We start from the raw sequence: 16,122 nt of genomic DNA, 5'->3' as shown, positions 1-16,122 counted from the left end.
ACAGAATTAAAGTTAATTTAAAACTTTAACAAAAGTTATATTTTCTTTTCAAAATCAACAAATAACAGATAACAACATTTAACAACTTCCGCTAGGTGAAATAACAACGAAAGGCAGGTACAAAATAATTTTACCCGTTCAGGGGGTTTTTACAAGGTTTTGGGGGTTATTACAAAATCTGGGCTTCAAGCCCCTAGTATAATTTCTGAGCTCTCAGCTCACAACAACAAAATACCAAAGAACAGAACACCCTTAATTACATGGAGCATTAGCTCCCAACTTTACATCTCAAGCCTCTCTAAGGCACTTTTACCACAACCCTATAAAGAGCTATCCCGCTCTCGATCTTTCAAGCCTATAAAGGCAATAACGGACTTTTACACAAACTGCCATCAAGGCATAATAAAGAAACAGGGGTATCTCGTACCCAACCTAGTGGGCCTTAGTGTGCAAAAACTAGTTTAATTTAAATGGACCAAAACAAAAGGACGGAGGCGTAAATTTGCACTCCTAAATCTACACTTTAAAACCTAAGTGGCTCCAGGCCGAGAATACAGGGGCTAATCCTAATCTATGGAGGTGACCCGTATGAGAAAACTTTAATACATTAAGGAAGAGAAGAAACGGTTATGAAACGTAGTCACCTCAATTTCAAAATGAAGGAGAGCTCGAGAGGGTACAGCACTCTCTATCCCCGCTTTACAGTAAAAGATATTTGTAGTTTTTAGATAGACAGAAGAGGAATTTACATTTAAAGGTGGTAGGTTACATATTAAAGGTTTCGAACCCTCTCCGAGAGTTAAACTGCTAAGATGTTAACAGGCCATTACCTTGTTGAAGAGCTGCTGCTTGAAGAAAGAGGCGCTTCCCGCCCCCTGCTACATATCCACACACTAAGTTAGATGTTACTGAAGTGGCACCGAGACAAGAAAATCAGCAGTTTTTATACCCTCGTGGAAAATTCGAGACCTTTCAGGAATGAGTAGACACCCCCCCCCCCATTTTATTGGTAGACAAATAATTACACATGGAAATTCGAAGAAGAAAGCAATGATTGGAGGAAAATTAATTACAGAAATTAGTGATTGGTTAAATTCAAAACAGGCGGAAAGAAAGGATTAATGTTGCCAACCCACAAACCACAGAACAAAATTTAGTAAAAACAAAACTTAGGAATACAAAATTTCTTCAGGAGAGTACATTCCATTACACCAGAGTGTATTATCATAGTTTTTGGTAGAGACATCTGTTAGATAATGTCCACACTTCTTGATCCATGAAAAACAAAAGCAAATCAAAAACACTCAGTGACATCTTCTGATAACCCGTAGAATTAGTTCAGTTATAAAGTTCAGAGCTTCTCCTGTAGAGGACTTTCAATTGGCGCTAGATTTGAACTTGCGTCGTAGAGGTGTACCGCCCGGTACAGACTCCATTAGACACATAAGCTAGAGTGGAGCTTTTAAAGGTAGGAAAGATCACTTTATGAAGACGTAATATGAATTCGAGACGACAAATTGGAGAAAATATTCATTCATAGAAAGAGGGAGTAGGGATTGGATTAATTTACCAAGCGAGATGTTGGACAAATTTCCAAGTTCTTTGACATCATTTAAGAAATGACTAGGTAAACAATTGATAGGGAATCTTCCACCTGTGCAATAGCTCTAAATGCAGATCTATGATAACTGATTGTCTGTCCGTCCATATGAAATCCTCAATTCTCGAAACTAGATTGTTGATATTATGCCATATACTGTATGCTCGGTGCGCCGCAATTCTGTAAACCAAATTTCATTCTCTCTCATTCACGACATGGGTACTAACTTCATTCAGTCGCGTTGAACTTGATAAAACTACTCGTGACTGCACCAGGATTCCAAATCCTGTCACTGTAGACGCTTCTGGTATACTGCTCGTCACGTAAGGCTATTCACTAAAAAGCAAATGGGGCTAGGAGTGGGAAGAAAGCGGCCGTGTCCTTATTTAAGGTAATCCCAGTATTTGCCTGGTGTGAAAATGGGAAACCACGGAAAACCATCTTCAGGCCTGCCGACAGTGGAGTTCGAACCCACTGTCTCCCGAATACTGGATACTGGCCGCACTTAAGCGATTGCAGCTATCGAGCTCGGTTAACCTCAGTGTAAGTATTCTTACGTGTCATTCGCGTTGTAGCTCCTTTATGCATTTCCAGGAAAGGGCTGGTGACTCAGACGACCTGGAATCTCCCAACCGGCCTGTGAGCTGGGGCCGACCTTCCCGTGTATTGTTCTCGGCGGCCGGCTTACCAGTGAGTTTCTTTGAGATTCAACGGAATTATTCTGCCTCCAGTGACATCGTGAAATTTCTCGATTAAATTACGCGAGTTATAAAAAGGGAGACGAGCCCCGGGGAATCAGTTAGAGCTGGACTCCGTTTGGGAGTCAGTGTTAGAGTGAACGACAGATGGGCTTCGAGGTGGAGCCAGTGTGACACTCAGTGAGCTGGGGTTCGGAGGCTGGGCTGAGGGCGACAGAGGTGTTGGCTGTCACTAGTGTCCCACCGAGGTCTGAACCAGGAGTTATGGTTGTGGTGTCGGAGTGTCCAGAGAGTAGCGGCATGGTAGACGGCGTAAGGGACAGAAGACTGTGTACAACCTTTAGAGTTGTGTGTGTGTGTGTGTGTGTGTGTGTGTGTGTGTGTGTGTGTGTGTGTGTGTGTGTGTGTGTGTGTGTGTGTGTGTGTGTGTGTGTGTGTGTGTGTGTGTGTGTGTGTGTGTGTGTGTGTGAGCGCTTCGTGTTATCGTGAGTGTGAGGATAATTGGACGTGTGTTAATATTCGCTGTTGTGAGTATCGTCCTGCTGTTGGATACTGCTGATTGTTGTTTACTTCATGTGATTCATGTGGAGTAGAACCAACGAACAGTCGTCGTGTGTTGTATAGCCAGTGACACTGTGTTCAAATCCAGCTGTCTACGCACAGCGGCTGTATGAGTTGATTGACTGGACTTGGGAAAGTGAAAGTGAGGATTATAGCGGTTCCCAGGTAGCAACCGGCCGGGACTCCCGGGTGTGAATACAGAAGAGACTGTAATTAGTGTGGCCATTCATAACTGGTTAGAATTGCTTGTGTTTAAATATGTGTGTGTGTATTTATTAGGCTATCCTGAAATAAATTAGAGTAATGAACAGATGGAGTTTTATATTCGTAACAGTATCAGTAATGGAGGTTCCGTTACTCAAGTAAATGATCAATCAAGATATTATTAATTAAGTCGGTTTTCAAGCTCGGTGAGGAATTAAGAAAATAAACACACTCCTTCACTCAATTTAATGTTATATATTTCTGTCTTTATTTTGATAGACGCATTGCTATAACCGTATTCTTCGGTGTTTGCCTGGCGTAAATAATTCAGCTCCCTTCTTCAAATTTTCTATTACTTGTCTGACTTACGTGTAACCATGCTGCAATAAAACACACACATATATTTCATGTACAAATGCCGTAAGTCAATAACAATACACGAAGGCTAAGTCTGCAAACCGTACCAAACTCGTGAGACGACGACGTTAGGTTAAGTTAGGTTGATAGCGAAATTTCCTTGCTTTTTAACTGAACTGATCTGTATAGAGGAGGTAACGTTGCTTTCCTTTCGAGAGGAGATCTTGCAGATTTGTCTTGCTTCTTATACATCCTAATTGTATTCTATACATACGAATTGGACGAAGTAAAGCCGTATTATTAAAATTCGTCATTTAACACCAACTATGCATTATTCGAATATGACTCAATTCTACTTACCTGCTTTAACCAAACAAATTTATATTCGTACAGAAAAAGAAACTATGCTTTAGTTATAGCCGCAAATGTAACACGAGTCAGCTTTACAATCCGGCAGTGGCAATACGTTAATCTCCCAACGTGCAAGATTAGCAGTAACAATGACGTCGTATCGGCAAGTATGTATGACTAGCGGCACTGAATCGAACCCAGCTGTTAGAAAATCACCACCTTCAGTATTAACAGGGGAGAAGGAGTAAGATGTATAGCCTTAGTGTGTGCGTTTACATGCCAGGGAGTATAGAATGTACGAGAAGCGTCGCTCTGCACACTTACACCTTCCTACTTCATTGTGGAGTAGAAACAGCGGAATTGGACCTGAAACACTCATTATTACTTGATGAAGAATTACCCACAGACCCAGCTACCTTATCTATAACGACCTTCGATGGTGACAATAAGATCAGCATATCTATGTCCAGTCAGATTCCAGGAAAACATTGAGACAATTGATCTACTGCTTTATCAACGTGACGTGGCTGATAAAGTCACACTGATCCGTCGCAAACATGATTCAGTTTCTGGAGCCAGACTCCTTTGGCGCCCTCTCTTTAAGTCGCGAGATACCAGAATTAGTGCATTTCATTCTCTTGTCTCTGGCTTATTCGAGTGTGTTGAACTGGTCCAGTTTTAAGGCCAGATGCCCTACCTGACATCAACTATGTTCCGAGCTGTTAGTGAACAGATGACGTCAGTAGACGAATAAGGTGCTGGTAGCAATGACACACCAAAGGTTTTCGGCGATGGAAGGGTGGGAAAGGGGAAGCTAGTGGCCATGGCCTAAATTAAGGAACAGTCCCAGCATTTGCTTGGCGTAAAAATGAAAACCATCTTTAGGGCTGCCGACGGTGGGATTCGAACCCACCATCTTCCACAAAAAAGGTGCAGTGGTGCTTTTAAAAGTAGGAAAGATCAGAATGTGAAGATAAATTTTGAACCGAAGAAGACAAATTGAGTCAAATTCGTAGGAGTAATTTGCCAAGGGAAATGTTCGATATATTCTTTGAAGTAATTGAAAAAAATAGTAAGTAAACAACAGACAGGGGGCCGGTGGCGATTGATTGATTGATTGATTTGATTGATTGATTGATTGATTGATTGATTGATTGATTGATTGATTGATTGATTGATTGATTGATTGATTGATTGATTGATTGATTGATTGATTGATTGATTGATTGATTGATTGATTGATTGATTGATTGATTGATTGATTGATTGATTGATTGATTGATTGATTGATTGATTGATTGATTGATTGATTGAAGGGATGTATATATACATTAACGACCGATAACAATCCCCGAGCCTGAGGAACAGTTAAAATATCCGGTCCGGGTGGGAATCGTAGCCGGGACCCTAAGAACAGAAGAAGAATAAGCTCTCCATTCAGCCAACGAGTCGCGCAAAGTTGGTGCATTTAAAGGAGGTTAAGTGTGATTGTAATTTTTAGGAGCTTAACACCTAGGTCATCGGCCCTTAGTGAGACCTTGATCTTCAGCTCTTAAAATGTATAGCAATTGGAAGAATGCTTTATTATTATTATTATTATTATTATTATTATTATTATTATTATTATTATTATTATTATATTATAATAGATTTCCTGGTGGCCATGATCGTTAAGGCGTTAAAATCTAAACGTTCTGACACCGTCTATAGCCGGTTCGAGTCCCATTGGTCGAAAAAATTTCACCATCAGAATGTTGACCGGCCGACACCGGGTTTCACTCTCTCCCTACCCCATTATTATTATCATTATCATCTTCATAATTCCACATCCAGACGCGGAGGTCGCCCATGGGAGTCAAATAGAAAGACCTGCACCAGGTGAGCCGAACAAACTGGCCTGTAGATATCGTTTGTAAAAACAAAAGTAACATCAAAGAAGCACCACCAAAACTTCGGACAAAATACGGGGACATTAGGCGAGTAGAGTACCGGGGTGAGATCATGAAAAATGGACTGGGCAAGGAAGCACTTAAGGAAAGAATACGCAAGATGGAAATAGCCTAGCAAACGTCACGCACGATCTAGTACCTTTCCAAAAACACTAACATACGCCATTATGAAAATGTTTGGAAGCCAGTAGTTATGTATGCATCAGAAACCTTATCTCTAAATGCCAATGAAGTACTCCTCGAAGAACTGGAGAAAAAGGAGCGCAGAATAATTAGGGGAATCGTGAGATCCAGCTACAAGAATGGCATCCACCAAACAAAGGTCCAACTACTGGACTTCCGGTTTGATCTGTAGCTCTTGAAGTTCTTTGACAGTCAATATCAGTCAGTTCGTGAAGTGACTCAGGCGGCCTCTCGACGCTGGCTTCCGTGGTTCAAATCCCGGTCAGTCCGTGTGAGATTCGTGGTGGAAAAAGCGGAGGCGGGACAAGGTACTCCAGTTTTCCCCTCTCATAATTCATTCCAACAACACTCTCCAATATCATTTCATCTGTCAGTCATTAATCATTGCCCCAGAGGAGTGCGACAGGCTTCGGCAGCCGGCACAATTCTTATACTCGCCGTTAGATGAACCAGCTGTTTTGACAGACGCATGCGATCTGATTATTGACATTTGTTTGTCGTTACATTGTTCGAAACAGATTTTAATATTTTGATGTTCTCTGTCGCGGAATGAACTGATAAACACAAACTGCACTGAACAGTTTATTTAAACTTCTGAAGGATAAAGGTTAGTGGGCTTCCTTGCTAATTGAGAGTGGGATTTCCGAAGTTCATCAGGTATGCCCTGCTCGGCCGATTACTCACACAGATACGGAATGTTGACCTTAACCTTCACAACTAAACTGTGTTAGACTGCGTCTCTTATCTCTTCAAGAACTTGGTAAGGATTTGCCAGTCATGAGTCTTTCTCGTGCGTGTTATACTTCTCCAAATGTCCCTGAAAAGTGGTCCTTGGAATGAAATTAGACAAAGGAATTCCCTGGTCAGTGGTCGGGGAGAGGGATGGTCTTTTGAGGTACAAAATACATTATCCATACGAGATTTTAACTCAATTCATTTAATACTTGGTCGACATGATGGATGGTCTCTTAATACGGTGGTCTTGAGATAGATTTCGCTGTACCTCCAGGTGAACCGAACGGTACCTTTACCATCTCGCTTATCCCCTCCCGCCCCGTTAAACTTCTTCTTCATGACCTTTCCTCAATTTTTAAGGTACGCACTACACATAGATTCGGTCCAGTTTTACGGTCGGATGCCCTTCTTGACACCCAAACTATATGAAGGAACGTATATTTCTTAAGTTGTTGTGTGCAGATGAAGAGGTAAACACTCAGTCCCCGAGCTAGAGAAAATAACCACTCGCTACTGAAATCACTGACCTGTCTGGAAATTGAATCCAGGACCCTCTGAAGCAAAGGTTGCTACGCTGACCCAATAAACAAGCCTGATCTTGATGACCATTCAGCACATGTAATCATCCTCTTAAACTGTCCGATAATGATATAAAATTATAACGAAATTGACCTAGTTGAAAATCACCGCAACATTCACCTAAAAGAAGAATACTGGCTTTAAGACGAACTGTAACAATATTTTAGTAGTTAGTGACTTAATAATTACCGGCAGCTTATTTCAGTTTAAATTATTGTGAAACGACAATTCTTCAGCCAGCGTTGCAATACATCGACAGTCATCCTGTCATTATCAAAGGTAAAGGCTCAGCTTATCGGTTTTATACCTGGACAGGGTGTTGCTGTATTGATGTTCGTGAAATCACTCTACAGAGTGTTCTGATAAGTCCTCCATGCCACTAACCTTCTCATTGCTACATAATCAGAGAGAGCTGCATTTCCCCGAATTTACGACTGTAGTTCCCCGTTTCTTTCAGTCGTATAGGAGTATCAACTTAGTTAAGCCATGTTAAATATTATACACTTTGTATAATATTTAACACTCCAGTGATCATATTGCCGCCCTTGCGATTAACCAGTCGTTAGTCTGGTCTCTGGACAGCGATATTATTGTACCTAGCGCGACTGTCTGCTTTATTAGGACGCACAAGCCGCTCACATGGTTCACGAGGGAGAGCTATGTCATTAGCTGTTAAAAATAGTTTTAAACAAACAAGAGAGAATTGGAATCCATGGAATTGCTCCGCAGTGGGTTGAAAGTTATCTCTTCAAATGACTTCAGGACATTTCAGTAAATGGAGTGCAAAAGGATGTACTTCCCGTAAGAGGTAGTATACCACAAGTTTTGAGTTAGGTCCTATTTTATGATTAGTATTGACAACGTGGAACTTAAAGGAAGTTTATCATTATTTTCAGATAATACAGGAGTCCTTTGCACCAATAATAAAGTCAATGAAGTACACTACACCAATGGCTGTGCATCAATAACCTCTCTTCCTCAATCTGGGGAAAGCAGTCTTTATGGTGCTTCACCCAAATAAACCACAGGTTCATGAACTCTCCATCACTAAGTCTACTTAGAATTAACACTGGATCAGCACTTATCTTGGACTTAGCCTCTTGTAAGATAGTTAGGATACTACTAACAAAATCTAAGACGAAGGTGATAAAACGTAACTAAGGAACTGACGGTCTATTGAACGTCCATTGTTGTCTCCAACGGGAAGGAACATTATGAAGAGGACTGTGCAATCACAATTCAAAGAGGCGGGAAATTTTAAATATTTTAGTACTGTGGTCAAATTCAAGATTTGTGCTTAATTTGACCATTAGAAAACCACACATTCCAACCCAGTTGGGTCAAACAGAACAATTTTTAAAATAAACTTGACGTTTAATCCTTTGGGTAAAGCTGATTTTTTTTTTACCAAAAATGAAAATTCTTCCCCAATTGGTCGGCAAGTTATTTACTGTTTTTATTAAGAATACTTCGTTAATAATCAGTAACGTTTTATCTTTAAGACATAAAGACTTCTGGTTTTCACCAAAACAATTCATTTTTAACACATATAGCCCCATGCTTAACACGTGACTTGATATTTTTAAAAAATATTAGGACGGATGACCATCCACATTTATAAGGGGGTGTCCTTATATTTTTCTAAGTCACCGCAGACTGGAAGCAATATTACCTTCTGTTCGTTTAAAAAGTATTTATTATGCACTTAACTCATTCTCGCCTGGTCTGGTCTCATGAAAACAAATATGATACTCGATCTATAGAAGTGGTGCAGAACAGAGCGGTTCAAACAATGTAATCGTTACAAACATGAAGACCGACAAAATGTGTTTAGGAACTGACAGATATTTTGTCACTCGCGGCAAGAATAGAATATTCTGCTTCTATCAAAACGTTTTAAAATTCTGCACAATAGAGAAATTCGTACAGTTTATTTTCCCGGAAAATTGTGAATGTATTCCTATTTAATTCATCACCATGAATTCCTTCCAACTAGCCGGGTAGAATGTTTCAGAACGATGTCCTGGTACGCTTCTTTTCTCTCTAGGGCATCCCATGGTTCTCATCACTTCTCTAGATCTTCTCTTATCTGATCTAACTACCTTTTCCTAGGGCGTCCAATTGGTCTTCGTCCCGGAATGATTTTTTTCAAAATACTTCCTTGGTGTTCGAGTTGCCTGCATCCGCCTAACGTGTCCTAGCCACTTCAGCCGTGTAACACTCAGCCTTTCTTCCAGGGTCAGGTTGACCTGCAGGTCTCTTCGTATCTGATCATTCCTAATTTTGTCCTTCCTCGTTTTCTGTACAGCTGATCTAAGGAACTTCATTTCAACAGCTTGCAGTTGACTTACTTCTCTTTTATGTACGTCGCAACTCTTCAAACTATACACCATGACGGCAGGAGATAAGACTAAAACAGGGTCTGTTTAGCCCTATGAGGAACCCCCTTGTCCCAGACTATGTTCCGTACTTGATGGAAGAAGTTGGATCATTTTCGCACCCTGTTCTAACACTTCTTGGCACTTCCGTCATTTGATATTGTACTCGCCAGATATTTGAAGGTATTTACACATTCAATCTTATCTCCCTCGAAGGTGAGGTTACAAGGTGTATTTGACCTGGTAACTTTCATTACCACTATTATGCTCTTGCTCACAGTTAACTTATTCTTATATAAATAAAATCGTAACGATCGAGTGTCTATATTTTGACTATTTTGACGAAATTTCCGTACAGTTATCCGTTTCATGTGCAATAATGACCATATGCCTATTTTTTAGCTTGGTGTCTATTAGTCTGTCGGGTTACGTGAACGATGTTGATCCACGAAATATCACTGTAATATTTGTCACAAACGAAAGGTAATCATTGATTTACTCAAATAAAGTCTCAAATCCCAGGTTGATTAAGAAATACCGTCATTACTAGCAAGAAATATGTATACGTATTTACTGGCTGTAAATAGGAGTCCATGGTGTTGCATTCCGCTGCTCGCGCCGTCGTTTTTTGTTTTTGTTTTTTTTCTTGAGGTCCAGGGCCGGCACCAACGAGCTCTCTAGCGAATGGGAGTGCGAGTATTTTGTTGAAAAATAGCATGATCCCTGGACCAATATATATGTTTTTTAAAGGGAAAATAGCATGATCCCTGGACCAATAAATCGTTTAATGAATCAATTAATGCGCATGAAGTGACAGCCCATCAAATACATCGAATGAGAAAAGCCAATAAAACGACACCAAAGAACTTCAGTGAGCAAAGACATCATAGACGACAGTGTTAGACAAACAAAGCACTTACGGAAGCGCTGCGACGTAGCAGAAATAGTTGTAAGGCAGTAAAGTATGTATTCTCTAAAATAAAATATTTCGTGTTATTTCTTAATCATTTGAGTAAAAGCAATTACTATCTTCCATTTGTGACAAATATTACAGCGATATTTCGTGGATCAACATCATTCACGTAACCAGTCTGTCGGTTTGTTTGTCTGTTTGCCTGTTTGTCTGTTTGTCTATAATTCAAAAACTACTGGATATATTTCTACAAAAATTCATATTTAGAATCCACCTATCCTTAGGTAGGTTTTAGGGCCAATATTGTTTCTAAATCCCTGAACTGACTGGGGGTTTGAACGAAACCGAAACCCTAATTTTGCACTCGCACAGAAGATAAGACAACCAAACTTAATGAAAATACACCTGCCTTAACGGAAATCAATTTCTAAACCTTTTTTCTCATGTGCATCACTTCGATATGAGGATTAATAAGGGAGACATCATTAACGGACCGGTTTTCGGTACAAGTCCCACCGGACTTAATTCAAGAGAGGGTGCGTGTAAAGTGTATTCCTTATAACTTGAAAACTACTGGAGATATTTCAACCAAACTTCATATTTAGCATCCACCTGTCAAAATGTAAGCTTTCAGGTCCATACCATGTCAAATTCCCGGAATGGACTGGGGGTTTATAGGCAACCGAAACAGTGATTTTACTCTCCCAAAATATATACAAGACCAATCTGATTGGAAATCGACCAAACTTGAGGGAAATCCATTTCTAAATGTTTTCTCATGAAGGGGCCTACATTCCTTCGGTAGGAGGATTAAAAATGGAGATATCATGAACGGCCTGGTTTGCAGCTTACGTCCAGCGGACATAGCCCAAAATGTGTTTTACGTATACAGTAGTAGACTTCTTATCTATATCAATAAATTCGTAAAGACCGTGTGTCTGTACATAGACCTTTCTGGCTAAATTTTCGTACAGCTATCTGTTTCAAGTGTAATAATGACCATGTGCATATTTGTTAGCTATAGTTTCCTGATAGTTATTTAACCGCCCCCCCCCCCCCCGCCCTCAAATCACAATTGAGGCACAATCTGTCAGACGAGCCAGAAAATAGAAATTTGACGAAGTTACATGTCTTAAACTGTAATCGACGGAAAGCTTCTAAGATCTTTAAACATTTCATATTTTACCCCCGAAAAATATCGGAATATTGAGGCAATTTCAATGACGGTGCAGACCTTCGTTTCGAGGTATTTCGCAGCTAAACCGTAAGTCGTATCACAAAACGGATGGCACAATCTCGGTTCAATTTGCAGTGATCTACAACTTTGGTCCTATGACGTTTCGTCGTATCTCTATTCCTTATATGTTAGATCTATCTCTATTTCTCGATTATACCTACATTTTACTCTTTGTACACGTATAAGTCGTAGTTCGAATCACTTATAGGAAAGGTCGAATCATCTAATTCCACACGATCATACCTTCCCACCCTCCCCCCCCCCCACCCCCACCCCGCCAAGTGACCATACGTGAGCCAAATTCTATGTTTGTAGCTGTCATATTAGTATAAAAAATTAAATGCACTGTGAGAAAACGTTACCCAAATTTCACCCTAATCAACGTTTCTAAATAGATGAGAGAGGAGAAAATATCTTAAGACCAGCCATTTAGACCACTAAATGAGGCGTCTTATAGTACAATCCGTTTGCCGATATGTGGTATCGTTTAGCAGCTATTAATCTGTAAATGAAGGTTTGCAATACTGTATACATGCATATACTTCGTATGTCGATCTATATATATTCATTGAAGTCGATTTGTAGCGATGCAGAAAGAGTGTGTTTGCCATTATAATTAATATTTTACATCGATAGTGACTCTCAGTAGGAGGGCGTCTGCTATTGTGATCATTTTACTCTCACCATGGACTTTGACAGGCATAGGAATGGGATCCTTTTCCAACTCCTTTGTATCTAGCATTAGTAACGAGGGACTACCATTGTAAATAATAATTCACTTCTCGATTTGACTGCCAGAAGTCAAGGGAGCATGCAATTTTGTTCAAAACTCCCCTAACCGATTGTGTTTGGGAGTAGGCAAGTGTGCCCGCCATAATAAACAAATTCACCCATCTAGAATGTGACTGGCATTAGACACAGTGTTTTTGCTATTATAAAGGAAATTCACCAATTCGGTGTCACTGTCATTACGAAAAGGCGTCTGTCATTATAATGATAACAGCACAACTCAATTTCGACTGGCAGTAGGGAAGGTGCCTGATTTTATAATAAAAACTCTTCAACAGTAATCTGTCTGGAAGTAGGAAAGGGCACCTGCCATTGTAATGAGAACTCCCAAAATCGATTTGACCGCGCAGTAGGTAATGGAACCTCCAATTATAATGAAAACTTTCTTACTCTATTGTGAATGGCAGTAGGCAAGTGAGCCTGCCGTTATCACCACAACTCCGCAACTCGCACTTTACATTGGAAACAACGTATGAGAACCTCCCCGTGCTGTTTCTGGATAACGCTAAGTGGCATGCAAATTTAAAAATCTCATTCATTGCACGTACAGTAATTTACTTCGATATCCGTATACAATGTAGAATACCGTAGCGAAGCACGGGTATATTTGCTAGTATTCTTTAAACTTGGTGTTCCAAAGATCCAGTCTCCCCTGAACACCTCTCTCAGTTTCCCCTCAAGTGACAACATTGGCAAATGTTAAAATGCCATTTAATTGTTAAGGCTGAATGATTTATTGATTACATCCACAAGCACCAACATAATTTCTTTGTAAACTGACACATACATATTTTGCCACCCACTTCTGCTTGTGTCTGTATGTTCCAAAATCTTTCTCATCGTGACTCTGCAATCAACAATAAATTCGCCACCACTGACTGCGGTCCTGCCTCAATATAAGCATATTAGTTTACGAAAAATATGGCCTATCTGGTGCTAAATATATCATGAAGACATCTTACAACTTACCTAGTGAAATCAAATCACCCTCAAAGTCTGTCTGAAACAAAACTATATGAGTAACAAAAATTGTTTATTGAAATTTTAGTGTTTTAGCCAATATTCATGTTTAGTGTGGCAATCATCATATTATTAATCAATTCCACTTTCCCTTTATGTCATCATTTGCTCGTTGGAGCCTATCAAATAAGAACAAAATATAAAAAATAAAATCCTCTCGAAGTCCTCTCCAAAGAAAACGTATAGATGTCTCACGAGTAGCAAGCGTTATGCGCTAATTGATCGTCATTTGTTCCTCTATATTTTTAATGGAAGTTGCCTATAGGTAATTCCATGTTAAGAAAACAGTATTGCCGGGCTGAGTGGCTCAGACGGTTGAGGCGCTAGCCTTCTGACCTCAATTTGGCAGGTTCGATCCTGGCTCAGTCCTGTTGTATTTGAAGGTGCTCAAATACGACAGCCTCGTGTCGTAGACTTACTGGCACGTTAAAAATCTCCTGTGGGACTAAATTCCGGCACCTCGGCGTCTCCGAAGACCGTAAAAGTAGTTAGTGGGATGTAAAGCAAATAACATCATCATTATTATTAAAGCCGTATTGCTCTTATGACAACAATGTTGCTATATCGAAGAGATTTGCTCAACAGCATCACGAAAATACAGTGGCATATACAGTACATTGGTGAAACTCAGTACTTAAGTTCAAAATGAAAGAAGGAAGAAACTAAGTTGCATTTTTAAAATTTAAGGTACAAGGGTTGTAAAGAGCGGGGAGGGGAGGCTTATTTATGTTTTCAGAGTAACATGGGTAAACTACTGCGCATACAAAACCTCACTATTGAAGTTCAAGGCAAACTGGGCGAAAATAGACAACAGATAATTCTTATAGGCTGGGGGTGGGGGATGCAGTCAATTGCATTTAATAAATTTCCCCATGCAACGCCGGGTGCTACTGGGCCATCATATCGCCCCACGAAATGAATGGTAAAAATTAAGTACGCTTGTGAAAAAGTGGTAAAACTGTGTCCAAAAAATGCGTTTAAGAAACAAAAGCTTAATAACAAAACCAAGCACAGATAAAAATCATAGGCAACTTCTGTATCAGCACAAGTCATGGCGTAATGTACGGTATCGCTGCACACCACAGCATCGAAATCTTCGGTAACAATTACTGTACAGTACGAGAATATTAGAACACAGACACAAATATATAGATTACTTCTCTACAACAATGATAAGGAACCGGCGATTCACAGCGTAACGTATTACGCGTTGCATATACCACAGCAACTCAGAAGGAAAATGAAGGAAGGCAACAAAGCGATGGCTGTTCACGCCATTATGCTTCATCCCTGCGAATGTATTTACGAAATAGAAAAGCTTCAGTAGTTATTTTAATAATCCACGGGCAAAAACATGCCCCATACAATTTCTTTCTTTCATCGATATAAAAAGCATTATAATACTCCTTAATCACGAGGAATTATGAGGTCTAAGAGGGGGTATGTTCACTGCTTGTAGATCCATAAGAGCAATGCTGTTTTCTTAACATGGACTGAGCTATAGTTAATTGATAAAGTTAAAGTTTAAATATATTGGAACAAGAAAAGAAGACAAGAAAACTGTGATGTCTGACTATCGGAACGTTCTAATGTTCCAAAATCAAGGTAATTCGTATTCATACCATCAATTTTTTAAGCAAGAGCCCTTCCGTAAAACGAGGCTGCATGCGCTGCGTAGGCAGGACCTAAGAAATAAACGTGTGACTCGTAATATCAAAGTCTGCAGTCGAAGATACTGGCATTACTGAAACGGGAAAATAAGCTAATTAGTTATAATTAAGGTGTTATAATAAAATAAATTAGTGGCGTTCTAATTAGTTAATCTGACCTATATCAATAATTGTATGTGAAAGACAAAAATTTAAGGAGAACGCTGTATCTTCATAGAGTGACACAGGCAACTTGGAAATAACTACTAGAGCAAAAATATTTAGAAATAACAAGTAACCAATACTACTCGACAACAATACAACCAAAATGGACCACAACGGACATGCGTTAACTAAAAAGGGAGGAAAACAGCAACTACCCTCAACAACATGTCATGAAGCCATCATTCCACCTCACCAAATAAACCTAAAACCAAACCACGGTACCGTTTACAACTTTACTAAGTCAGGACCGAAACCAATACCTACTAGGCACGAAAGGAGACCGCACTCCTCAGGTTCAGGATCCATTAGTGCAATACATGCGAAACACCACAATAACAAAAGGACTGGGCAGGACGACATGGAGCTACAACTCATTTAAATAACATACTACAAGAATAATACACCACATTAGGGACTAAAACCAGGGAAGTAAGGACTTCAGAAGAGTGTAGAATTAATACCACCTGCAAGCAGAAATACAATAAGAAACCATTAAGTTAACCGCCACAACCAAGAAGGAAAACCCAAAGAAAAATTTACCAAATAAGGTTAGCCGGGGCAGGATTTTTCTCGCCAGAAAAACATCGGTACAAGAATGATTAGGAATAGATAACTCAGTAAACGGAGAATTACAACAGATAACAGAAATGCCCCAGAGAAGGACATCAGAGCACTCGCAACCTAGGGAATCGTG

Source organism: Anabrus simplex, chromosome 1 (assembly GCF_040414725.1).
Source record: "Anabrus simplex isolate iqAnaSimp1 chromosome 1, ASM4041472v1, whole genome shotgun sequence".
NCBI classification, from domain to species: Eukaryota; Metazoa; Arthropoda; class Insecta; order Orthoptera; family Tettigoniidae; genus Anabrus; species Anabrus simplex.
Note: the sequence above shows the minus strand (reverse complement) of the source record.